This window comes from Bombina bombina, chromosome 4 (genome assembly GCF_027579735.1).
Source record: "Bombina bombina isolate aBomBom1 chromosome 4, aBomBom1.pri, whole genome shotgun sequence".
NCBI classification, from domain to species: domain Eukaryota; kingdom Metazoa; phylum Chordata; class Amphibia; order Anura; family Bombinatoridae; genus Bombina; species Bombina bombina.
The window spans coordinates 777,306,201-777,331,625 of record NC_069502.1 but is presented as its reverse complement, the minus strand read 5'-3'; the positions used below and the strand labels follow the sequence as shown (position 1 = coordinate 777,331,625).

General features: G+C 36.1%; 9 non-coding genes and 19 pseudogenes across 9 annotated transcripts; all 28 read right to left on the bottom strand.

Annotated features, from left to right (window-relative positions):
* Positions 1–1,303: 1,303 nt before the first annotated feature.
* Positions 1,304–1,412, bottom strand: LOC128658417 (uncharacterized; annotated as a pseudogene).
* Positions 1,413–2,247: 835 nt separating this feature from the next.
* Positions 2,248–2,366, bottom strand: LOC128658349 (uncharacterized; annotated as a pseudogene).
* A 358-nt stretch (positions 2,367–2,724) lies between these two features.
* On the bottom strand, positions 2,725–2,838 carry LOC128658452 (uncharacterized; annotated as a pseudogene).
* An 8,004-nt stretch (positions 2,839–10,842) lies between these two features.
* Positions 10,843–10,961, bottom strand: LOC128658315 (uncharacterized; annotated as a pseudogene).
* Positions 10,962–11,312: 351 nt separating this feature from the next.
* LOC128658325 (uncharacterized) lies at positions 11,313–11,431 on the bottom strand (annotated as a pseudogene).
* A 348-nt stretch (positions 11,432–11,779) lies between these two features.
* On the bottom strand, positions 11,780–11,898 carry LOC128658310 (uncharacterized; annotated as a pseudogene).
* Positions 11,899–12,250: 352 nt separating this feature from the next.
* On the bottom strand, positions 12,251–12,359 carry LOC128658377 (uncharacterized; annotated as a pseudogene).
* Positions 12,360–12,713: 354 nt separating this feature from the next.
* Positions 12,714–12,832, bottom strand: LOC128658307 (5S ribosomal RNA). Its single transcript, XR_008402152.1, has one exon. It is a non-coding gene; the product is annotated as a 5S ribosomal RNA (ribosomal RNA).
* A 356-nt stretch (positions 12,833–13,188) lies between these two features.
* LOC128658402 (uncharacterized) lies at positions 13,189–13,307 on the bottom strand (annotated as a pseudogene).
* A 347-nt stretch (positions 13,308–13,654) lies between these two features.
* LOC128658312 (uncharacterized) lies at positions 13,655–13,773 on the bottom strand (annotated as a pseudogene).
* Positions 13,774–14,125: 352 nt separating this feature from the next.
* On the bottom strand, positions 14,126–14,234 carry LOC128658399 (uncharacterized; annotated as a pseudogene).
* A 354-nt stretch (positions 14,235–14,588) lies between these two features.
* On the bottom strand, positions 14,589–14,707 carry LOC128658309 (5S ribosomal RNA). The gene has a single exon (XR_008402154.1). It is a non-coding gene; the product is annotated as a 5S ribosomal RNA (ribosomal RNA).
* Positions 14,708–15,063: 356 nt separating this feature from the next.
* LOC128658441 (uncharacterized) lies at positions 15,064–15,172 on the bottom strand (annotated as a pseudogene).
* Positions 15,173–15,525: 353 nt separating this feature from the next.
* LOC128658400 (uncharacterized) lies at positions 15,526–15,644 on the bottom strand (annotated as a pseudogene).
* A 354-nt stretch (positions 15,645–15,998) lies between these two features.
* Positions 15,999–16,117, bottom strand: LOC128658494 (5S ribosomal RNA). Its single transcript, XR_008402187.1, has one exon. It is a non-coding gene; the product is annotated as a 5S ribosomal RNA (ribosomal RNA).
* A 356-nt stretch (positions 16,118–16,473) lies between these two features.
* On the bottom strand, positions 16,474–16,592 carry LOC128658583 (5S ribosomal RNA). The gene has a single exon (XR_008402257.1). It is a non-coding gene; the product is annotated as a 5S ribosomal RNA (ribosomal RNA).
* A 351-nt stretch (positions 16,593–16,943) lies between these two features.
* LOC128658450 (uncharacterized) lies at positions 16,944–17,062 on the bottom strand (annotated as a pseudogene).
* A 360-nt stretch (positions 17,063–17,422) lies between these two features.
* LOC128658342 (uncharacterized) lies at positions 17,423–17,541 on the bottom strand (annotated as a pseudogene).
* Positions 17,542–17,888: 347 nt separating this feature from the next.
* LOC128658480 (5S ribosomal RNA) lies at positions 17,889–18,007 on the bottom strand. Its single transcript, XR_008402174.1, has one exon. It is a non-coding gene; the product is annotated as a 5S ribosomal RNA (ribosomal RNA).
* A 355-nt stretch (positions 18,008–18,362) lies between these two features.
* Positions 18,363–18,481, bottom strand: LOC128658300 (5S ribosomal RNA). Its single transcript, XR_008402145.1, has one exon. It is a non-coding gene; the product is annotated as a 5S ribosomal RNA (ribosomal RNA).
* A 355-nt stretch (positions 18,482–18,836) lies between these two features.
* Positions 18,837–18,955, bottom strand: LOC128658346 (uncharacterized; annotated as a pseudogene).
* Positions 18,956–19,302: 347 nt separating this feature from the next.
* Positions 19,303–19,421, bottom strand: LOC128658381 (uncharacterized; annotated as a pseudogene).
* A 366-nt stretch (positions 19,422–19,787) lies between these two features.
* LOC128658317 (uncharacterized) lies at positions 19,788–19,906 on the bottom strand (annotated as a pseudogene).
* Positions 19,907–20,260: 354 nt separating this feature from the next.
* LOC128658484 (5S ribosomal RNA) lies at positions 20,261–20,379 on the bottom strand. Its single transcript, XR_008402177.1, has one exon. It is a non-coding gene; the product is annotated as a 5S ribosomal RNA (ribosomal RNA).
* Positions 20,380–20,718: 339 nt separating this feature from the next.
* LOC128658345 (uncharacterized) lies at positions 20,719–20,837 on the bottom strand (annotated as a pseudogene).
* Positions 20,838–21,192: 355 nt separating this feature from the next.
* LOC128658418 (uncharacterized) lies at positions 21,193–21,301 on the bottom strand (annotated as a pseudogene).
* A 354-nt stretch (positions 21,302–21,655) lies between these two features.
* Positions 21,656–21,774, bottom strand: LOC128658594 (5S ribosomal RNA). Its single transcript, XR_008402266.1, has one exon. It is a non-coding gene; the product is annotated as a 5S ribosomal RNA (ribosomal RNA).
* A 352-nt stretch (positions 21,775–22,126) lies between these two features.
* LOC128658483 (5S ribosomal RNA) lies at positions 22,127–22,245 on the bottom strand. The gene has a single exon (XR_008402176.1). It is a non-coding gene; the product is annotated as a 5S ribosomal RNA (ribosomal RNA).
* Between the last annotated feature and the right edge of the window lie 3,180 nt (positions 22,246–25,425).

Here is a 25,425-nt window from a genome sequence, read left to right as displayed (position 1 = left end):
GGGGGGGAAATATATATTTTTTTAAAATCATATAAAAGGATCTGGGAGGGGTAGGGGGGTAGGGGTATTGTGGGGGGATGCTACACTACAGAAAACCCCCCAAAAAAGAAAAAAAGAAAAAAATACTTATATGTTTTTGTGCAAATTGGGTACTGGCAGACAGCTGCCAGTACCCAAGATGGCCGCAATTAGATAGGGGAGAGGGTTAGAGAGCTGGGGATCATGGAGGTTGGGGCTAAGGCAGGAGTCCATCACAGCTAAAATATTTTATTTTTTTATAAAAAAAAAAAACTCCTTTTATTTAGTACTGGCAGACTTTCTGCCAGTACTTAAGATGGCAGGGACATTTGTGGGGTGGGGGAGGGAAGAGAGCTGTTTGGGAGGGATCAGGGGGTGGGATGTGTCAGGTGGGAGGCTGATCTCTACCCTAAAGCTAAAATTAACCCTGCAAGCTCCCTACAACCTACCTAATTAACCCCTTCACTGCTGGGCATAATTTACGTGTGGTGCGCAGCAGCATTTAGCGGCCTTCTAATTACAAAAAAGCAATGCCAAAGCCATATAAGTCTGCTATTTCTGAACAAAGGGGATCCCAAAGAAGCTTTTACAACAATTTGTGCCATAATAGCACAAGCTGTTTGTAAATAATTTCAGTGAGAAACCTAAAATTGTGAAAAATGTAAAGTTTTTTTTTTATTTGCTCGCATTTGGCGGTGAAATGGTGGAATAAAATATACCAAAATGTGCCTAGATCAATACTTTGGGTTGTCTTCTAACAAAAAATATATACATGTCAAGGGATATTCAGGTATTCCTGACAGCTATCAGGGTTCCAATGTAACTAGCGCTAATTTTGAAAAAAAAGTGGTTTGGAAATAGCGAAGTGCTACTTGTATTTATGGCCCTATAACTTGCAAAAAAAGCTAAGAACATGTAAACATTGGGTATTTCTAAACTCAGGACAAAATTTAGAAACTATTTAGCATGGGTGTTTTTTGGTGATTGTAGATGTGTAACAGATTTTGGGGGTCAAAGTTAGAAAAAGTGTGGTTTTTTTCCATTTTTTCCTCATATTTTTTTTTTTTAGTAAATTATAATATATGATGAAAATAATGGTATCTTTAGAAAGTCCATTTAATGGCGAGAAAAACGGTATATAATATGTGTGGGTACAGTAAATGAGTAAGAGGAAAATTACAGCTAAACACAAACACTGCAGAAATGTAAAAATAGCCATTGTCATTAAGGGTAAGAAAATTGAAAAATGGTCCGGTCATTAAGGGGTTAAAAATGAAAAAAAAAAAGTCTACCACACCTGGTGTTCCAAGGCGGTCTCCCAGCCAGGTACTGACCAGGCCTTGCCCTGCTTAACTTCTGAGATCAGGTGCATTCAAGGCAGTGGGGCGGTAGACACTTAGCGCTTCCTCCAAATGCTTTTTGTTCTTGCTCATGCTGTCATTCACAGTTTGTAAAAAAAATTGAAGAGTTAAAACGGGGTTAAAATTTAGATGACAAATATATAAATAAATTAATAAATAGTGCCAGTACAGGCCCAGAATCACTTGCTGACCCATGACAAAAAGTATACATAGATAAAGAGTTTCCTGTCCCTCTTTCTGCCTGCCTGCCTGTCTGTCTTTACAAAAGATAATTATCTTTAATACAATGGACATCTCATTTTTAGTAATTGCAAGCTACAGTTGTTTCTATAAATATTGCTACTATCAGTAAATATGACGCATGCTTCACAGCTTTAAAAATGAAAAAAAAAAAGCCTACCGCACCTAGTGTTTCCAGGCGATCTCCCATCCAGGTACTGACCAGTCCTGGCCCTGCTTAACTTTCGAGATCAGACGGGATCAGGTGCATTCAAGGCAGTGTGTCATAAGACACTTAGCGCTTCTAACCAACGGTTTTTGTTCTTGCTCATCCTGTCATTCACAGTCTGTAAAAAATTGAAGAGTTGAAATGGGGTTAAAATTTAGATGGCAAATATATAAATAAATTAATAAATAGTGCCAGACTGCCAGTACAGGCCCAGAATCACTTGCTGACCCATGACAAAAAGTATACATAGATAAAGAGTTTCCTGCCCCTCTTTCTGCCTGTCTGTCTTTACAAAAGATAATTATCTTTAATACAATGGACATCTAATTTTTAGTAATTGCAAGCTACAGTTGTTTCAATGAATATTGCTACTATCAGTAAATATGACGCATGCTTCACTGCTTTAAAAATGAAAAAAAAAGCCTACCGCACCTGGTGTTCCCAGGCCGTCTCCCATCCAGGTACTGACCAGGCCTTGCCATGCTTAACTTCCAAGATCAGACGGGATCGGGTGTATTCAAGGCAGTGTGATTGTAGACACTTAGCACTTCTTCCCAACGCTTTTTGTTCTTGCTCATGCTGTCATTCACAGTCTGTAAAGAATTGAAGAGTTAAAACGGGGTTAAAAATTAGATGGCAAATATATAAATAAATTAATAAATAGTGCCAGTACAGGCCCAGGATCACTTGCTGACCCATGACAAAAAGTATACATAAATAAAGAGTTTCCTGTCCGTCTTTCTGCCTGCCTGCCTGTCTGTCTTTACAAAAGATAATTATCTTTAATACAATGGACATCTAATTTTTAGTAATTTCAAGCTACAGTTGTATCAATGAATATTGCTACTATCAGTAAATATGACACATGCTTCACTGCTTTAAAAATGAAAAAAAAAAAGCCTACCGCACCTGGTGTTGCTAGGTGGTCTCCCATCCAGGTACTGACCAGGCCTGGCCCTGCTTAACTTCCAAGATCAGACGGGATCGGGTGCATTCAGTGTGGTGGTAGACACTTAGGGCTTCTTCCCAACGCTTTTTGTTCTTGCTCATGCTGTCATTCACAGTCTGTAAAAAATTGAAAAGTTGAAACGGGGGTTAAAATTTAGATGGTAAATATATAAATAAATTAATAAATAGTGCCAGTACAGGCCCAGAATCACTTGCTGACCCATGACAAAAAGTATACATAGATATAGAGTTTCCTGCACCTCTTTCTGCCTGCCTGCCTGTCTGTCTGTCTTTACAAAAGATAATTATCTTTAATACAATGGACATCTAATTTTTAGTTATTGCAAGCTACAGTTGTTTCTGTGAATATTGCTACTATCAGTATGTAAGATTTTAATGTGTATAAATGTAGTATTACTGTAGTTATAGAGAGATGGTATTATTACAGTTATAAAGAGGTTAATATGTTCTTCTTACTATTTTAAACATCAGGCATGGAGCAATGCTGAGGTAGACAGTTTACGTATACCAAGAGTTAAGATCATATATGGGTAGAGAAGATTGCTGTGGGTAGCAAGAGCTTACAATAGTGTAGAGCACCTTATTTGGAATAGAGCCAAAAGTATATGGTCAGCATTCTTAAAGGGTATAAAAGTTAGGAGAAAGGAGAATGAGCTAGAGTTCATCTTTGGAAGGGAAACACCAACGATACAAGCTGTAACCAGGACTCCCACAAGAAACAAACGGGGTAATATTCATTTATGTATTATTTCTCTGTTAAATTGTTTTTATGTGTTTAACCTTGTAAACAATAATATGTAATTTTGTTATTTATCTGTTCTTTAATAAATGTGTGATGGTTTAAATAGTTAAAGGTAGTATGGTTGTCTGTTTCTGGAGGGTTTAAATAGATATACAGTATGGTATATGAAATTCGTTTGTACAGGGCCGATTATTAATATATTTATATATTAATTTTTAGACGTGAATGGTTTTTAACATAAGATCCTTTGGTTATTTAAGAGTAAATTCTTACATTTTGGCGGTAGCAGGTAGGAGAATTGTTAAGATTTGTGTTCACAACAGATAACTTTATTTTTAGGTTTTGTTAAAGAGAGATAGATTACTTGTGCTGAAGAATTAGCTAGCATACTTTAGATGAGTAGTTGTTTGTAACATTCACAAGGTTAAAAGGTTATGGAGCTGTTTTTGGGAAAAATCGCTTCAGTTAAAAAGCAGAATGAAATTTTTTTTTAAACTGTATTGAAGGAGTTTTTAATCCATGGTCTAATGTACAAGAGTATGTTAATAAATCTATTGACAATAAGATATTTTCCAAGTCTGAGGGAAAGAAAGCATTAATGTTTGGTGCATACAAAATAGCAGAAAATTATTCTAAAGTAACTGGAGAATTGCAGGATTTACCAAGACAGTTAACTGAGGTGAAATGTCGGAATGAATCTTTAACTCTAGCAAATACTTCAGCTGTTTCTTTTAGTCAAGAAACTAGAGAAGCTTTGTTGACAAATAGAGAATTGTGTGCAGAGAATGGGTCTTTACAACAAATGTTACTTGATGCTCATGGAGCAATACAAGTTTTAAAACAGTCAGGGCAAGTGTGTGTACCTGAGGATCATTCTAAATGTCATGAAATTATTAATGATTTACAAATAAAACTGGGTCAAAGAAATGCATTTATCGCTGCATGCAAAATACCAGTTAATTTTGTAGAGTCAGAGTGTGTTGAAGTGTGAGTGACAAAAAGAATGTGGAGAATGTAAAGATGGCACCAATTCTAGTTAAGGAACAGTTGGATGAAGAGGGAGAGATCATTTCACGTACTGAAATTAACCAGCTTTTGTCTAGCACAGAAATTGCTACATTAAGTAAGGAACTAGGACAGTTTAAATTAGGCGACGATACCTTATATGTTATGATTAAGTTATCACAATTTGAAAGAATACACAAAGAATTGCAAACAAATGATATATTTGATATAATTGTAACAAGTATGGATGATGCATTAAAAGCAAGCATGCCTTCAGATGTTTTTCTTAGACCAAGAGTTAAACAGCAGTTAGTGCATGAGTTACTAAAAACATTAGGAATTGATGAAATGGATGCTCATTCATCATATGGAAATTGCAAGCAGAGAAAGAATGAATCAGTGCAAGGATTTGCTGATAGACTGCTTGAAATTTATAAACTAACTTTGCCTGAAAATACTGAGGCAGATCATAACAATGAAATGTATAAACGTGGGTTACTAAACCACATTAATCCAGAAATTAGAAAATTGGTTGGTTTGACTGTGTTTTCAAGTAACACTTTTAACAAAATAATTGAATGTCTAAAAAGAGCAGAGTTGTGTAATGAAACTAACAAGGGAAAAAAACAGAGAATGTCTGCAGTTGGAAAGCCATTCCCAGATAACAGAGAATGTACTAAAATCAATTCTAACAAGAAAATATTGGTAAAATTGAAGTATTATCTTTGTAAAAAATGGAGACATATTAATGCCAAATTTGTACAAAGACATAATACTGTTGTAGCAACATCTGCTGAACAATTTGAAACTAGATACAAATTGGAAAATCTAAAAAAGGAACTGGAAAGAGTTAAATTGATTCAAATTACAAATAAAATTACCAGTTCTGAAAATGGGTAAAAAGGGATAATTGCCTCCAAATCTTGTCTGAAGTGAGGTTCAGACGTAATGTATATAGTTGCCCAGTTTTTAAAGGAGTCGTGAATGGGGGCTCATGATGGAATGCATTTTTAATAAATACTGGTGTACCTATATTCATTATTTATACCTCACAAAACCTCAATCTAATCCATTGTTCGTAGGGGGGAAAACAAATTGTGTTGCAAGTTTTTCAAGGTTCATATAAAGATGTTATAAAGCTAAAAATGATATGAATTTAATTAATAATGGTATTTTGAATTAGAAGAATATTTAATTAATTTGTCTGATGGTAAAATATAGTTTAATACAGATGATAAACATTATGTTTATAGTCTAAAGAAACATGACAAGTTAAGTTTACTTGTACATACAAATGCTAAGGTTACAAATATTTTGCAGCAGTTTGCACATGCATTTGCTAAACATAAATATGATTTGGGAAATTGCAAGAGGAGGAGTTTTATCACAGGAAATGTACATTTAGCTATAAAAGCAATATCCATATAATTATGATTATTATTATTATTATTATTATTATTATTAAGGAAAGTGAGCCATATGTACAGCAAATAATATATTATTTACTTGAACAAGGTGTATTGAGAAAATATAAATCTGTTACTAATATTAATATTTAGTTTGTACAGAAACCTGATGGAAATTGGCGTTTAACAATTGATTAAGGTAAATTACATCCAGTGACATCTGCCTAGGCATCAAAATGTCAGAGAGGTTACTACTATTTTTTTCCTTTATTCTTCCAAATACAAAGTTTTATTTAAGCCTTGATAAAGCAAACAGTTATTGGTTTGTATCTCTGCACCCAAAGTCACAATACAAGTTTGTCTTCAAGTGGAAAGAAGATCACATTATGTTTATGTCTTCCTATGATCCTGAACAATTCAGCAACAATTTTCCATAAAAAGATGGCTACTATTCTATCAAGATTGTCAAGACTATTAGCAATTATGCAATATGTTGATGATTTGGTATGTACTACAGAAACAGAAAAAGAACATTTTAAATTGTTTACAGAATTGTTGAAATTATTGGCAAATGCTGGACTAAAAGTGAATATAAAGAAATGCCAATTTTTACAGACAACAGTGAACTTTACAAGAGTGACAATATCATCTGAAAGAAAGACTCCAGATCAACAAAAGTGGATGTCATAAAAAGACTAAACATACCTGTGTCAAAGACTGTTTTAAGATCATTTTGGGATTGTTCCAATACCAAAGAAACTTTATTCCAAAGTTTAAAGATTTGGCTGGACCCTTGTATGACTTGCTAAAGAAAGAAAACGTTTGAGAACTTAAAAAAGGATGTAATCAATACGATGGTGTTGCTTCCACAGACCCCAGTTGCTACTTTAAAAAAAAAAAAAAAGAAAAAAAAAAGACTTTATCTACAGTGCTATATAAAGAGAAGTTTGGAAAACTGAGACCAGTGACCTATGCATCACGACCTTTAGAAATATCTGAAGAAAAGTATTCCTGTGTGAGGAACAGTTGTTGTCAGTATTCTGGACATAAGAACATTTTTAACATGATTTAAAAAAGTGTTATTGCAAAGTTCACATTTTCCTTGGAACTTAATTGTGAAACTAGGAAACAGTATAATTTCATCTGCAAGATTTTAAAAGTGGGTGCTGATGCTAATGAAAAGAAATATAGACATTATAATAAATGGAACAACATAGTCACTTTTTTGTGTTCTCTTTTTCCTCTCATTTCAAGTTTATATATTTTGATGCAAAGTACAGATGTTTACTGTGATGGTTCTTTTTATCATAAGGATGGTAAAGCATATACAGGTTTTTCAATAATTTTACCTGATAAAATAGATATGCATTTATGTGAGATACATTATTCTCAATATGCTAAATTGGCTAATGTTTGTTGTACATTGGAACACTAAGCAGATATGGCTATTGACATTTATAATAATAGTGCATATGTGGTTAATACACTGACAATGCTTCCTTTGTATGTATATAATGGTTTTAAGTCATGTGATGAAAAGCCATTGGTACATACAAATCTGTTTAAGTATATTTGATATTTGCTAAATGAATGTAAATTGCCATATGCAATAATTAAAGTAAAAAGCTCACACTAAAAGTGATGAACATAATGAACAAAATAACTTAGTTGATGCTTGTGCTAAAAAGGCTGCAAAACAAGTAAAATTATGGGAGTTCCATGAGGAACCTGAGATTTCTGCAATTACATTAGAAAAATAAAATTAAAAAGATAAAATAAAAATAAAGCAAATTTGGTGTCATTGCAAAATTCTTATATTTCATATGTAATGTTAAAATAAAGGCATTTAGCAGGGAAACCTTTATCACTGCCAGTATCATGGGCAAATGACAAATTTATAAAATATGAAGAAAATGGAACTTTAATGTGCTTAAATAAGTAAAATATGTTGTTTGTATTTCCAGTTGTTGTATTCCTTAAAGGGACAGTGAACACCAGAATTTTTGTTGTTTTAAAAGATAGATAATCTCTTAATTACCAATTTTTCAGTTTTGCATAACCAACATAGTTTTAATTATACAAGTTTACCTCTGTAATTAATTTGTATCTAAGCCTCAGAAGACTGCCCCCTTATTCAGTTCTTTTGATAGACTTTTCTAGTTTAGCCAATCAGAGCTGTCTCCATTGTAAATTCATGTGCATGAGTTCAATATTATCTATATGAAACACGTGAATTAATGCCCTCTAGTGGTGAAAAACTATAAAAATGCATTTAGATTAGAGGTGGTCTTCAAGGTCTAAGAAATTTGCATATAAACTCCTAGATTTAGCTTTCAACTAAGAACACCAAAAGAACAAAGCAAAACTGGTGATACAAGTGAATTGGAAAGTTGTTTAAAATTACATGCCCTATTTTAAACATGAAAGTTTATTTTCCCTTTAAGAATATGTAGATTAATTTTCAAAAATATAATTTGCTTCCTATAGGTGGACATTATTCTGCAGATAGAACATGTGACAAAAATACAGAAAAATTTGTAATGGTGGCCACCAATGAAAGATAATATTTTTTGTTTTTTTCCAATATGTTCTAGAAATTTGCATTATCTGCAGTTTAATTCTTCAGTCAATATGAATCAATAATTATTAAGGTCTTTACTTTTCCCATGACAAACCTTGGTTACAAATATAAATAGATATTATTTTGTTTTGTTGGTTTTGACCTAGAATACTAGAAGAATACATGTATAGTTTAGTGGTAATAGATGTATTCACAAAATGGATTGAGGTTTTTCCAAAAACAAATCAAGTAGTTTTTATAGTTGCATAGGTTATTTATTTGAGCTTTTCTCTAGATGGGAATGCCATTTGTAGTAGAAAGTAATAATGAGCCTGCATTTAGTGGGAAAATATTTCAAGTTAATTAATTAATCATTGGGAATTAAGCATACATTATATATTGCTTATAGACTGTAATCATCAGGAGCAGTAGAAAGGGATAATAAATACTATAAACAATTGTAAACTAAAATTTGTAGTATTAAACTTTCAACATGGTAAACATGTTACCTTTATGTTCAATGACCATAAGATCTATCCTACATTCTACTACAGGTGTCACGCCATATCAATTAATAACTTGTAGATTGAATAAAACATTTGGAAGGACTTTACTTTCAATTGCTATATCAAATTTACAAGGGGCAATAATAAAAATTTGGATAAAAACATAAATTATGCTTACCTGATAATTTTCTTTCTTTTTATGAAGAAAATGAGTATCACAGCATATTGACAATGTAAATATGTTGGTAGCTCAAAATATTGTAAGGAGTAAAGCTCAAATAAAAACATATTTTGACAAAATGTTAGACCTTTTGAAATATAATGTAATAGTTTTAGTAATGATAATGAGATTTTATGTCTAAAAAAGTCGCTCATTTGTTCCTAAAATGAATTGTTCTTTTTGTGTTTTGGATAAAGATAATCTTATTGTTTTATTTCTTTGAAATAATGAATAAGAAAACAAAACACTATTTTAAATGGTATTATTAAACAATTTTAAAAATATATGAATTAACAGATACTGCATTTGATTTTTCTTAGAAAGAATCTGAAGAAATACCAAAAAGATGACAACCTATCTTCAAGTTGGGAAAATCCATGTCCTAATGTTGTTATGGCTGATTATGGAGGGTTATGAAGGGTTTTGCTGGACGAAATTCTTTTTACATTTTCAGAGGACTGCATGGGTACTTTGGGTTTGACTAAGACAACTTTAAATGGAAATCGTGATTGTGGTATCAAAGTCAATGTATGTAACTGAACTATATTTTGAAAGATGATGAGGATAATCAACAACATCGAAATAAACATTAAGATCCTGCATGTATTAACATGGCATTAGACAAAGGTGCCAGTCTAATGTTACAATGTTATACAGAATGAGTTAGATGTGGCAAAGAAATATCTATTTTTAGGTTTATTTTTGCAAAATATAAAAATCAAGGACAATGACATTATTTTGGGAACAAAAGAACGTTACAACATCCGATTGTATGATTTTACTTTAAAAATGTTAATTATTGTTAAATGTATAATTATTTTGTTTATGTTAATTTTGTATAAAGAGAATAGTTTATAGAGTAATGTGCTAAACCTTACCGTTACACTATAAGGCCTAGCAAAGGGGTGGACTGTAAGATTTTAATGTGTATAAATGTAGTATTACTGTAGTTATAGAGAGATTGTATTATTACAGTTATAAAGAGGTTAATATGTTCTTCTTACTATTTTAAACATCAGGCATGGAGCAATGCTGAGGTAGACAGTTTACGTATACCAAGAGTTAAGATCATTTATGGGTAGAGAAGATTGCTGTGGGTAGCAAGAGCTTACAATAGTGTAGAGCACCTTATTTGGAATAGAGCCAAAAGTATATGGTCAGCATTCTTAAAGGGTATAAAAGTTAGGAGAAAGGAGAATGAGCTAGAGTTCATCTTTGGAAGGGAAACACCAACGATACAAGCTGTAACCAGGACTCCCACAAGAAACAAACGGGGTAATATTCATTTATATATTATTTCTCTGTTAAATTGTTTTTATGTGTTTAACCTTGTAAACAATAACATGTAATTTTGTTATTTATCTGTTCTTTAATAAATGTGTGATGGTTTAAATAGTTGAAGCTAGTATGGTTGTCTGTTTCTGTAGGGTTTAAATAGATATACAGTACGGTATATGAAATTCGTTTGTACAGGGCCGATTATTAATATATTTATATATTAATTTTTAGACGTGAATGGTTTTTAACATAAGATCCTTTGGTTATTTAAGAGTAAATTCTTACAAGTAAATATAACGCATGCCTCACTGCTTTAAAAATGAAAAAAAAGCCTACCGCACCTGGTGTTCCCAGGTGGTCTCCCATCCAGGTACTGACCAGGCCTGGCCCTGCTTAACTTCCGAGATCAGGCAGGATCTGGTGCATTCAAGGCAGTGTGGCAGTAGACTCTTAGCACTTTTTATCAACGCTTTTTGTTCTTGCTCAAGCTGTCATTCAAAGTCTGTAAAAAATTGAAGAGTTGAAACGGGGTTAAAATTTAGATGGCAAATATAAAAATAAATTAATAAATAGTGCCAGTACAGGCCCAGAATCACTTGCTGACCCATGACAAAAAGTATACATAGATAAAGATTTTCCTGCCCCTCTTTCTGCCTGCCTGTCTGTCTTTACAAAAGATAATTATCTTTAATACAATGGACATCTCATTTTTAGTAATTGCAAGCTACAGTTGTTTCAATGAATATTGCTACTAGCAGTAAATATGACGCATGCTTCACTGCTTTAAAAATGAAAAAAAAGCCTACCGCACTTGGTGTTCCCAGGTGGTCTCCCATCCAAGTACTGACCAGGCCTTACCCTGCTTAAGTTCCGAGATCAGATGGGACCGGGTAAATTTAAGGCAGTGTGGCGGTAGACACTTAGCACTTCTTCCCAACGCTTTTTGTTCTTGCTCATGCTGCCTTTCACAGTCTGTAAAAAACTTGAAGAGTTGAAACGGGGTTAAAATTTAGATGGCAAATATATAAATAAATTAATAAATAGTGCCAGTAGAGGCCCAGAATCACTTGCTGACCCATGACAAAAAGTATACATAGATAAAGAGTTTCCTGCCCCTCTTTCTGCCTGTCTGTCTTTACAAAAGATAATTATCTTTAATACAATGGACATCTAATTTTTAGTAATTGCAAGCTACAGTTGTTTCAATGAATATTGCTACTATCAGTAAATATGACGCATGCTTCACTGCTTTAAAAATGAAAAAAAAGCCTACCACACCTGGTGTTCCCAGGCCGTCTCCCATCCAGGTACTGACCAGGCCTTGCCCTGCTTAACTTCCGAGATCAGACGGGATCAGGTGCATTCAAGGCAGTGTGGCGGTAGATACTTAGCGCTTCTTCCCAACGCTTTTTGTACTTGCTCATGCTGTCATTCACAGTCTGTAAAGAATTGAAGAGTTAAAATGGGGTTAAAACTTAGATGGCAAATATATAAATAAATTAATAAATAGTGCAAGTACAGGCCCAGGATCACTTGCTGACCCATGACAAAAAGTATACATAAATAAAGAGTTTTCTGTCCCTCTTTCTGCCTGCCTGTCTGTCTTTACAAAAGATAATTATCTTTAATACAATGGACATCTAATTTTTAGTAATTGCAAGCTACAGTTGTATCAATGAATATTGCTACTATCAGTAAATATGACGCATGCTTCACTGCTTTAAAAATGAAAAAAAAAGCCTACCGCACCTGGTGTTCCCAGATGGTCTCCCATCCAGGTACTGACCAGGCCTTGCCCTGCTTAACTTCTGAGATCAGATGCATTCAAGGCAGTGTGGCGGTAGACACTTAGCACTTCTTCCCAATGATTTTTGTTCTTGCTCATGCTGTCATTCACAGTCTGTAAAAAATTGAAGAGTTGAAACGGGGTTAAAATTTAGATGGCAAATATATAAATAAATTAATAAATAGTGCCAGTACAGGCCCAGAATCACTTGCTGACCCATGACAAAAAGTATACATAAATAAAGAGTTTCCTGTCCCTCTTTCTGCCTGCCTGTCTGTCTGTCTTTACAGAAGATAACTATCTTTAATACAATGGAGATCTAATTTTTAGTAATTGCAAGCTACAGTTGTTTCTATGAATTTTGCTACTATCAGTAAATATGACGCATGCTTCACTGCTTTAATAATAAAAAAAAGACTACCGCACCTGGTGTTCCCAGGCGGTCTCTCATCCGGGTACTGACCAGGCCTGGCCCTGCTTAACTTCCAAGATCAGACGGGATCGGGTGCATTCAAGGTAGTGTGGCAGTAGACACTTAGCGCTTCTTCCCAACACTTTTTGTTCTTGCTCATGCTGTCATTCACAGACTGTAAAGAATTGAAGAGTTAAAACGGGGTTAAAATTTAGATGGCAAATATATAAATAAATTAATAAATAGTGCCAGTACAGGCCCAGAATCACTTGCAGACCCATGACAAAAAGTATACATAGAAAAAGAGTTTCCTGTCCTTCTTTCTGTCTGCCTGTCTGTCTGTCTTTACAAAAGATAATTATCTTTAATACAATGGACATCTAATTTTTAGTAATTGCAAGCTACAGTTGTATCAATTAATATTGCTACTATTAGTAAATATGACGCATGCTTCACTGCTTTAAAAATGAAAAAAAAAGCCTACCACACCTGGTGTTGCCAGGTGGTCTCCCATCAAGATAATGACCAGGCCTTGCCCTGCTTAACTTCTGAGATCAGACGGTATCATGTGCATTCAAGGCAGTGTGGCAGTAGACAATTAGCACTTCTTCCCAATGCTTTTTGTTCTTGCTCATGCTGTCATTCACAGTCTGTAAAAAATTGAAGAGTTGAAACGGGGTTAAAATTTAGATGGCAAATATATAAATAAATTAATAAATAATGCCAGTACAGGCCCAGAATCACTTGCTGACCCATGACAAAAAGTATACATAGATAAAGAGTTTCCTGCCCCTCTTTCTGCCTGTCTGTCTTTACAAAAGATAATTATCTTTAATACAATGGACATCTAATTTTTAGTAATTGCAAGCTACAGTTGTTTCAATGAATATTGCTACTATCAGTAAATATGACGCATGCTTCACTGCTTTAAAAATGAAAAAAAAGCCTACCACACCTGGTGTTCCCAGGCCGTCTCCCATCCAGGTACTGACCAGGCCTGGCCCTGCTTAACTTCCGAGATCAGACGGGATCAGGTGCATTCAAGGCAGTGTGGCGGTAGATACTTAGCGCTTCTTCCCAACGCTTTTTGTACTTGCTCATGCTGTCATTCACAGTCTGTAAAGAATTGAAGAGTTAAAATGGGGTTAAAACTTAGATGGCAAATATATAAATAAATTAATAAATAGTGCAAGTACAGGCCCAGGATCACTTGCTGACCCATGACAAAAAGTATACATAAATAAAGAGTTTTCTGTCCCTCTTTCTGCCTGCCTGTCCGTCTTTACAAAAGATAATTATCTTTAATACAATGGACATCTAATTTTTAGTAATTGCAAGCTACAGTTGTATCAATGAATATTGCTACTATCAGTAAATATGAAGCATGCTTCACTGCTTTAAAAATGAAAAAAAAAGCATACCGCACCTGGTGTTCCCAGATGGTCTCCCATCCAGGTACTGACCAGGCCTTGCCCTGCTTAACTTCTGAGATCAGATGCATTCAAGGCAGTGTGGCGGTAGACACTTAGCACTTCTTCCCAATGATTTTTGTTCTTGCTCATGCTGTCATTCACAGTCTGTAAAAAATTGAAGATTTGAAACGGGGTTAAAATTTAGATGGCAAATATATAAATAAATTAATAAATAGTGCCAGTACAGGCCCAGAATCACTTGCTGACCCATGACAAAAAGTATACATAAATAAAGAGTTTCCTGTCCCTCTTTCTGCCTGCCTGTCTGTCTGTCTTTACAAAAGATAACTATCTTTAATACAATGGACATCTAATTTTTAGTAATTGCAAGCTACAGTTGTTTCTATGAATTTTGCTACTATCAGTAAATATGACGCATGCTTCACTGCTTTAATAATAAAAAAAAGACTACCGCACCTGGTGTTCCCAGGCGGTCTCTCATCCGGGTACTGACCAGGCCTGGCCCTGCTTAACTTCCAAGATCAGACGGGATCGGGTGCATTCAAGGCAGTGTGGCAGTAGACACTTAGTGCTTCTTCCCAACACTTTTTGTTCTTGCTCATGCTGTCATTCACAGACTGTAAAGAATTGAAGAGTTAAAACGGGGTTAAAATTTAGATGGCAAATATATAAATAAATTAATAAATAGTACCAGTACAGGCCCAGAATCACTTGCAGACCCATGACAAAAAGTATACATAGATAAAGAGTTTCCTGTCCTTCTTTCTGTCTGCCTGTCTGTCTGTCTTTACAAAAGATAATTATCTTTAATACAATGGACATCTAATTTTTAGTAATTGCAAGCTACAGTTGTATCAATGAATATTGCTACTATTAGTAAATATGACGCATGCTTCACTGCTTTAAAAATGAAAAAAAAAGCCTACCGCACCTGGTGTTGCCAGGTGGTCTCCCATCCAGATAATGACCAGGCCTTGCCCTGCTTAACTTCTGAGATCAGATGCATTCAAGGCAGTGTGGCGGTAGACACTTAGCACTTCTTCCCAACGATTTTTGTTCTTGCTCATGCTGTCATTCACAGTCTGTAAAAAATTGAATAGTTGAAACGGGGTTAAAATTTAGATGGCAAATATATAAATAAATTAATAAATAGTGCCAGTACAGGCCCAGAATCACTTGCTGACCCATGACAAAAAGTATACATAGATAAAGAGTTTCCTGCCCCTCTTTCTGCCTGCCTGTTTGTCTTTACAAAAGATAAATATCTTTAATACAATGGACATCTAATTTTTAGTAATTGCAAGCTACAGTTGTTTCAATGAATATTGCTACTAGCAGTAAATATGACGCATGCTTCACTGCTTTAAAAATGAAAAAAAAAAGCCTACCGCACCTTGTGTTCCCAGGCGGTCTCACATCCAGGTACTGACCAGGCCTTGCCCAGCTTAACTTCCGAGATCAGACGGTATCGGGTGCATTCAAGGCAGTGTGGAGGTAGACACTTAGCGCTTCTTCCCAATGCTTTTTGTTCTTGCTCATGCTGTCATTCACAATCTGTAAAAAATTGAAGAGTTAAAACGGGGTTAAAATTTAGATGGCAAATATATAAATAAATTAATAAATAGTGCCAGTACAGGCCCAGAATCACTTGCTGACCCATGAAAAAAGTATACATAGATAAAGAGTTTCCTGCCCCTCTTTCTGCCTGCCTGCCTGTCTTTACAAAAGATAATTATCTTTAATACAATGGACATCTAATTTTTAGTAATTGAAAGCTACAGTTGTTTCTATGAATATTGCTACTATCAGTAAATATAACGCATGCTTCACTGCTTTAAAAATGAAAAAAAAAAAAGCCTACCGCACCTGGTGTTCCCAGGCGGTCTCCCATTCAGGTACTGACCAGGCCTGGCCCTGCTTAACTTCTGAGATCAGACGGGATCGGGTGCATTCACGGCAGTGTGGCGGTAGGCACTTAGCGCTTCTTCCCAACGCTTTTTGTTCTTGCTCATGCTGTCATTCACAGTCTGTAAAAAATTCAAGAGTTGAAATGGGGTTAAAATTTAGATGGCAAATATATAAATAAATTAATAAATAGTGCCAGTACATGCCCAGAATCACTTGCTGACCCATGACAAAAAGTATACATAGATAAAGAGTTTCCTGCCCCTCTTTCTGCCTGCCTGCCTGTCTGTCTTTACAAAAGATAATTATCTTTAATACATTGGACATCTAATTTTTAGTAATTGGAAGCTACAGTTGTTTCTATGAATTTTGCTACTATCAGTAAATATGAAGCATGCTTCACTGCTTTAAAAATGAAAAAAAAAGACTACCGCACCTGATGTTCCCAGGCGGTCTCCCATCCAGGTACTGACCAGGCCTGGCCCTGCTTAACTTCCAAGATCAGATGGGATCAGGTGCATTCAAGGCAGTGTGGCAGTAGACACTTAGCGCTTCTTCCAAAAACTTTTTGTTCTTGCTCATGCTGTCATTCACAGTCTGTAAAAAATTGAAGAGTTGAAATGGGGTTAAAATTTAGATGGCAAATATATAAATAAATTAATAAATAGTGCCAGTACATGCCCAGAATCACTTGCTGACCCAAGACAAAAAGTATACATAGATAAAGAGTTTCCTGCCCCTCTTTCTGCCTGCCTGTCTGTCTTTACAAAAGATAATTATCTTTAATACAATGGACATCTAATTTTTAGTTATTGCAAGCTACAGTTGTTTCTATGAATATTGCTACTATCAGTAAATATGAAGCATGCTTCACTGCTTTAAAAATGAAAAAAAAGCCTACCGCACCTCGTGTTCCCAGGCGGTCTCCCATCCAGGTACTGACCAGGCCTGACCCTGCATAACTTCCGAGATCAGACAGTGTCAGGTGCATTCAAGGCAGTGTGTCAGTAGACATTAGCACTTCTTCCTAACGCTTTTTGTTCTTGCTCAAGCTGTCATTCACAGTTTGTAAAAAATTGAAGAGTTGAAACGGGGTTAAAATTTAGATGGCAAATATATAAATAAATTAATAAATAGTGCCAGTACAGGCCCAGAATCACTTGCTGACCCATGACAAAAAGTATACATAGATAAAGATTTTCCTGCCCCTCTTTCTGCCTGTCTGCCTGCCTGTCTGTCTTTACAAAAGATAATTATCTTTAATACAATGGACATCTAATTTTTAGTAATTGCAAGCTACAGTTGTTTCAATGAATATTGCTACTATCAGTAAATATGACGCATGCTTCACTGCTTTAAAAATTAAAAAAAAAAGCCTACCGCACCTGGAGTTCCCAGGTGGTCTTCCATCCAGGTACTGACTAGGTCTTGCCCTGCTTCACTTCCGAGATCAGATGGGATGGGGTGCATTCAAGGCAGTGTGGCGGTAGACATTAGCACTTCTTCCCAACGCTTTTTGTTCTTGCTCAAGCTGTCATTCACAGTTTGTAAAAAATTGAAGAGTTGAAATGGGGTTAAAATTTAGATGGCAAATATATAAATAAATTAATAAATAATGCCAGTACAGGCCCAGAATCACTTGCTGACCCATGACAAAAAGTATACATAGATAAAGAGTTTCCTGCCCCTCTTTCTGCCTGTCTGTCTTTACAAAAGATAATTATCTTTAATACAATGGACATCTAATTTTAAGTAATTGCAAGCTACAGTTGTTTCTATGAATTTTGCTACTATCAGTAAATATGACGCATGCTTCACTGCTTTAAAAATGAAAAAAAAAGCCTACCGCACCTGGTGTTCCCAGGTGGTCTCCCATCCAGGTACTTACCAGGCCTTGCTCTGCTTAACTTCCGAGATCAGACGGGATCGGGTGCATTCAAGGCAGTGTGGCAGTAGACACTTAGCTCTTCTTTCAAACACTTTTTGTTCTTGCTCATGCTGTCATTCACAGTTTGTAAAAAATTGAAGAGTTAAAACGGGGTTAAAATTTAAATGGTAAATATATAAATAAATTAATAAATAGTGCCAGTACAGGCCCAGAATCACTTGCTGACCCATGTCAAAAAGTATACATAGATAAAGAGTTTCCTGCCTCTCTTTCTGCCTGCCTGCCTGTCTGTCTTTACAAAAGATTATTATCTTTTATACAATGGACATCTAATTTTTAGTAATTGCAAGCTACAGTTGTTTCTATGAATTCTGCTACTATCAGTAAATATGAAACATGCTTCACTGCTTTAAAAATGAAAAAATAGACTACCGCACCTGGTGTTCCCAGGCGGCCTCCCATCCAGGTACTGACCAGGCCTGGCCATGCTTAACTTCCGAGATCAGACGGGATCTGGTGCATTCAAGGCAGTGTGGCAGTAGACACTTAGCGCTTCTTCCCAACGCTTTTTGTTCTTGCTCATGCTGTCATTCACAGTCTGTAAACAATTGAAGAGTTAAAACGGGGTTAAAATTTAGATGGCAAATATATAAATAAATTAATAAATAGTGCCAGTAGAGGCCCAGAATCACTTGCTTGGCCCATGACAAAAAGTATACATAGATAAAGAGTTTCCTGCCCCTCTTTCTGCCTGCCTGTCTGTCTTTACAAAAGATAATTATCTTTAATACAATGGACATCTAATTTTTAGTAATTGCAAGCTACAGTTGTTTCAATGAATATTGCTACTAGCAGTAAATATGACGCATGCTTCACTGCTTTAAAAATAAAACAAAAAAAGCCTACCGCACCTGGTGTTCCCAGGCAGTCTCCCATCCAGGAACTGACCAGGCCTGGTCCTGATTAACTTCCGAGATCAGACGGGATCGGGTGCATTCACGGCAGTGTGGCGGTAGACACTTAGTGCTTCTTCCCAACGCTTTTTGTTCTTGCTCATGCTGTCATTCACAGTTTGTAAAAAATTGAAGAGTTAATACGGGGTTAAAATTTAGATGGCAAATATATAAATAAATTAATAAATAGTGCCAGTACAGTCCCAGAATCACTTGCTGACCCATGACAAAAAGTATACATAGATAAAGAGTTTCCTGCCCCTCTTTCTGCCTGCCTGTCTTTACAAAATATAATTATCTTTAATACAATGGACATCTAATTTTTAGTTATTGCAAGCTACAGTTGTTTCTATGAATATTGCTACTATCAGTAAATATAACGCATGCTTCACTGCTTTTAAAATGAAAAAAAAGCCTACCGCACCTGGTGTTCCCAGGCGGTCTCCCATCCAGGTACTGACCAGCCCTGGCCCTGCTTAACTTCCGAGATCAGACAGGGTCAGGTGCATTCAAGGCAGTGTGTCAGTAGACACTTAGCATTTCTTCCCAACGCTTTTTGTTCTTGCTCAAGCTGTCATTCACAGTTTGTAAAAAATTGAAGAGTTGAAACAGGGTTAAAATTTAGATGGCAAATATATAAATAAATTAATAAATAGTGCCAGTAGAGGCCCAGAATCACTTGCTGACCCATGACAAAAAGTATACATAGATAAAGAGTTTCCTGTCCCTCTTTCTGCCTGCCTGTCTGCCTGCCTGTCTGTCTTTACAAAAGATAATTATCTTTAATACAATGGACATCTAATTTTTAGTAATTGCAAGCTACAGTTGTATCAATTAATATTGCTACTATCAGTAAATATGACGCATGCTTCACTGCTTTAAAAATGAAAAAAAAAAAGCCTACCGCACCTGGTGCTCCCAGGTGATCTCCCATCCAGGTACTGACCAGGCCTTGCCCTGCTTAACTTCCAAGATCAGATGGGATCAGGTGCATTCAAGGCAGTGTGGCGTTAGACACTTAGTGCTTCTTCCCAACGCTTTTTGTTCTTGCTCATGCTGTCATTCACAGTTTGTAAAAAATTGAAGAATTAATACGGGGTTAAAATTTAGATGGCAAATATATAAATAAATTAATAAATAGTGCCAGTACAGGCCCAGAATCACTTGCTGACCCATGACAAAAAGTATACATAGATAAAGAGTTTCCTGCCCCTCTTTCTGCCTGCCTGTCTGTCTTTACACAAGATAATTATCTTTAATACAATGGACATCTAATTTTTAGTAATTGCAAGCTACAGTTGTTTCAATGAATATTGCTACTAGCAGTAAATATGACGCATGCTTCACTGCTTTAAAAATAAAACAAAAAAAGCCTACCACACCTGGTGTTCCCAGGCGGTCTCCCATCCAGGTACTGACCAGACCTTGCCCTGCTTAACTTCCAAGATCAGATGGGATTGGGTGCATTCAAGGCAGTGTGGTGGTAGACACTTGGTGCTTCTTCCCAACGCTTTTTGTTCTTGCTCATGCACAGTTTGTAAAAAATTGAAGAGTTAATACGGGGTTAAAATTTAGATGGCAAATATATAAATAAATTAATAAATAGTGCCAGTACAGGCCCAGAATCACTTGCTGACCCATGACAAAAAGTATACATAGATAAAGATTTTCCTGCCCCTCTTTCTGCCTGTCTGTCTTTACAAAAGATAATTATCTTTAATACAATGGACATCTAATTTTTAGTAATTGCAAGCTACAGTTGTTTCAATGAATATTGCTACTAGCAGTAAATTTGATGCATGCTTCACTGCTTTAAAAATGAAAAAAATGCCTACCGCACTTGGTGTTTCCAGGTGGTCTCCCATCCAAGTACTGACCAGGCCTTACCCTGCTTAAGTTCCGAGATCAGATGGGACCGGGTACATTTAAGGCAGTGTGGCGGTAGACACTTAGCACTTCTTCCCAACGCTTTTTGTTCTTGCTCATCCTGCCTTTCACAGTCTGTAAAAAATTGAAGAGTTGAAACGGGGTTAGAATTTAGATGGCAAATATATAAATAAATTAATAAGTAGTGCCAGTAGAGGCCCAGAATCACTTGCTGACCCATGACAAAAAGTATACATAGATAAAGAGTTTCCTGTCCCTCTTTCTGCCTGCCTGCCTGTCTGTCTTTAAAAAAGATAATTATCTTTAATACAATGGACATCTAATTTTTAGTAATTGCAAGCTACAGTTGTATCAATTAATATTGCTACTATCAGTAAATATGACGCATGCTTCACTGCTTTAAAAATGAAAAAAAAGCCTACCGCACCTGGTGTTCCCAGGTGATCTCCCACCCAGGTACTGACCAGGCCTTGCCCTGCTTAACTTCCAAGATCAGGTGCATTCAAGGAAGTGTGGCGGTAGACACTTAGCAATTCTTCACAACGATTTTTGTTCTTGCTCATGCTGTCATTCACAGTCTGTAAAAAATTGAAGAGTTAATTTGGGGTTAAAATTTAGATGGCAAATATATAAATAAATTAATAAATAGTGCCAGTACAGGCCCAGAATCACTTGCTGACCCATGACAAAAAGTATACATAGATAAAGAGTTTCCTGCCCCTCTTTCTGCCTGCCTGTCTGTCTTTACAAAAGATAATTATCTTTAATACAATGGACATCAAATTTTTAGTAATTGCAAGCTACAGTTGTTTCAATGAATATTGCTACTAGCAGTAAATATGACGCATGCTTCACTGCTTTAAAAATAAAACAAAAAATGCCTACCACACCTGGTGTTCCCAGGCGGTCTCCCATCCAGGTACTGACCAGACCTTGCCCTGCTTAACTTCCAAGATCAGATGGGATTTGGTGCATTCAAGGCAGTGTGGTGGTAGACACTTAGTGCTTCTTCCCAACGCTTTTTGTTCTTGCTCATGCTGCCTTTCACAGTCTGTAAAAAATGGAAGAGTTTAAACGGGTTAAAATTTAGATGGCAAATATATAAATAAATTAATAAATAGTGCCAGTACAGGCCCAGAATCACTTGCTGACCCATGACAAAAAGTATACATAGATAAAGAGTTTCCTGTCCCTCTTTCTGCCTGCCTGTCTGTCTTTACAAAAGATAATTATCTTTAATACAATGGACATCTAATTTTTAGTAATTGCAAGCTACAGTTGTTTCAATGAATATTGCTACTAGCAGTAAATATGACGCATGCTTCACTGCTTTAAAAATAAAACAAAAAAGCCTACCACACCTGGTGTTCCCAGGCGGTCTCCCATCCAGGTACTGACCAGACCTTGCCCTGCTTAACTTCCAAGATCAGATGGGATTGGGTGCATTCAAGGCAGTGTGGTGGTAGACACTTAGTGCTTCTTCCCAATGCTTTTTGTTCTTGCTCATGCTGTCATTCACAGTTTGTAAAAAATTGAAGAGTTAATACGGGGTTAAAATTTAGATGGCAAATATATAAATAAATGAATAAATAGTGCCAGTACAGGCCCAGAATCACTTGCTGACCCATGACAAAAAGTATACATAGATAAAGAGTTTCCTGCCCCTCTTTCTGCCTGTCTGTCTTTACAAAAGATAATTATCTTTAATACAATGGACATCTAATTTTTAGTAATTGAAAGCTACAGTTGTTTCTATGAATATTGCTACTATCAGTAAATATAACGCATGCTTCACTGCTTTAAAAATGAAAAAAAAGCCTACCGCACTTGGTGTTCCCAGGTGGTCTCCCATCCAAGTACTGACCAGTCCTTACCCTGCTTAAGTTCCGAGATCATATGAGGATTAGATGTATAATGTTTACAATAATATATTCAGAGTAACGTGTGGATGAGGGAGTACTCTGGACGTCCAAGAGTTAGAAGTTAATTATTAATAACAATATATAGACCCATACAAATATGGTACAAAAAATGGAAGTTTGCAAAACCTAATGGTATGATGTATCACCACTTTAGTAAGTTACAACTATGTGGGGAAGTGGAATGTACCTTTAAGCCACTCACTCAGTGGGGCCTAGTTATCAACGTGTCTACTTTTCCTGCCTTCGCCGGCCCAATACGCCCGCCTAAGTTCGCCTAACATCGCCGCCGCGGACCTGCAAAAATTCGCCTAAGTTATCAAAAAAGCTGTCAAAAAGCCGCGCACCAAGTACGGGGCGATGAGCAGGGGACTGTGAGAGTTATCACTCATCCGATCTCGCTGCTCTTCGGCTTTTTTACAGCTTTCTTGCTAGCCTGTCACTAAGCACCCACACTAAATACACTGTTCTACCCCCTATACCGGCGCCCCCGGAGCCCACCGCAACTAAATAAAGTTACTAACCCCTAAACCGCCGCTCCTAGACCCCGCCGCAACTCTTATAAATGTATTAACCCCTAAACCGCCGCTCCTAGACCCTGCTGCAACTCTTATAAAGTATTAACCCCTAAACCGCCGCTCCCGGAGCCCACCGCCACCTACATTATACCTAGTAACCCCTATCCTGCCCCCCCTATACCGTCGCCCTCTATAATAAAGTTATTAACCCCTATCCTGCTGATCCCGCACCTCGCCGCAACTAAATAAATAGTTTAACCCCTAAACTGCCGCCCTCTGACCCCGCCGCAACCTATATTAAATTTATTAACCCCTATCCTGCCCCCCCTACACCGTCGCCACCTATAATAAATTTATTAACCCCTATTCTGCCCCCCACTACACCGCCGCCACTGTAATAAAATTATTAACCCCTAAACCTAAGTCTAACACTAACTCTAACACCTCCTAACTTAAATATTAATTAAATAATTCTAAATAATATTTCTATTATGAACTAAGTTAATCCTATTTAAAACTAAATACTTACCTTTAAAATAAACCCTAATATAGCTACAATATAAATAATAATTATATTGTAGCTATCTTAGGATTTATTTTTATTTTACAGGTAACTTTCAATTTATTTTAACTAGGTACAATAGCTATTAAATAGTTATTAACTATTTAATAGCTACCTAGCTAAAATAAAGAGAAATTAACCTGTAAAATAAAAACTAACCTAAGTTACAATTACACCTAACACTACACTATACTTAAATAAATTATTCCTATTTAAAACTAAATACTTACCTGTAAAATAAACACTAAGATAGCTACAATATAATTAATAATTACATTGTAGCTATCTTAGGATTTATATTTATTTTACAGGTAACTTTGTATTTATTTTAGCTAGTTAGAATAGTTATTAAATAGTTATTAACTATTTAATAACTACCTAGCTAAAAGAAATACAAAATTACCTGTAAAATAAATCCTAACCTAAGTTACAATTAAACCTAACACTACACTATCATTAAATTAATTATATAAATTACCTACAAATAACTACAATTAAATACAATTACATAAACTAACTAAAGTACAAAAAAAAAAGCTAAGTTACAAAAAATAAAAAAATAAGTTACAAACATTTTAAAAATATTACAACAATTTTAAGCTACTTACACCTAATCTAAGCCCCCTAATAAAATAAACCCCCCCCAAAATAAAAAAATGCCCTACCCTATTCTAAATTAAAAAAGTTCAAAGCTCTTTTACCTTACCAGCCCTTAAAAGGGCAATTTGTGGGGCATGCCCCAAAGAATTCAGCTCTTTTGCCTGTAAAAGAAAAATACAACCCCCCCAACATTAAAACCCACCACCCACATACCCCTAATCTAACCCAAACCCCCCTTAAAATAACCTAACACTAATCCCCTGAAGATCATCCTACCTTGAGTTGTCTTGGCGCTGAAGAAATCTTCCATCCGATGAAGTGATCCTCCAAGCGGCGCTGAAGAAGTCTTCCATCCGTGCAATGTCATCTTCCAAGATGACAATCAGCCAATAGAATGCGAGCTCAATCTGATTGGCTGATTGGATCAGCCAATCGGATTGAACTTGAATCTGATTGGCTGATTCAATCAGCCAATCAGATTTTTCCTACCTTAATTCCGATTGGCTGATAGAATCCTATCAGCCAATCGGAATTGAAGGGACGCCATCTTGGATGACGTCCCTTAAAGGAGCCTTCATTCGTCAGTAGTCCATCGGTAAAGAAGGATGTTCCGCGTCGGCGGGATAAACATTGAAGACCCCGCTTGGAAGATGACATCGCCCGGATAGAAGACTTCTTCAGCGCCTCTTGGAAGATGACATCGCACGGATGGAAGACTTCTTTAGCGCCGCTTGGAGGATCACTTCATCGGATGGAAGATTTCTTCAGCGCCGCTTGGAGCATAACTTCTGCCGCTCCGGGTCTCCTCTTCGGTCCCATTGCTGCTCGGCTGAGTGAAGATAACTCAAGGTAGGATGATCTTCAGGGGATTAGTGTTAGGTTATTTTAAGGGGGGTTTGGGTTAGATTAGGGGTATGTGGGTGGTGGGTTTTAATGTTGGGGGGGTTGTATTTTTCTTTTACAGGCAAAAGAGCTGAATTATTTGGGGCATGCCCCACAAATGGCCCTTTTAAGGGCTGGTAAGGTAAAAGAGCTTTGAAATTTTTTAA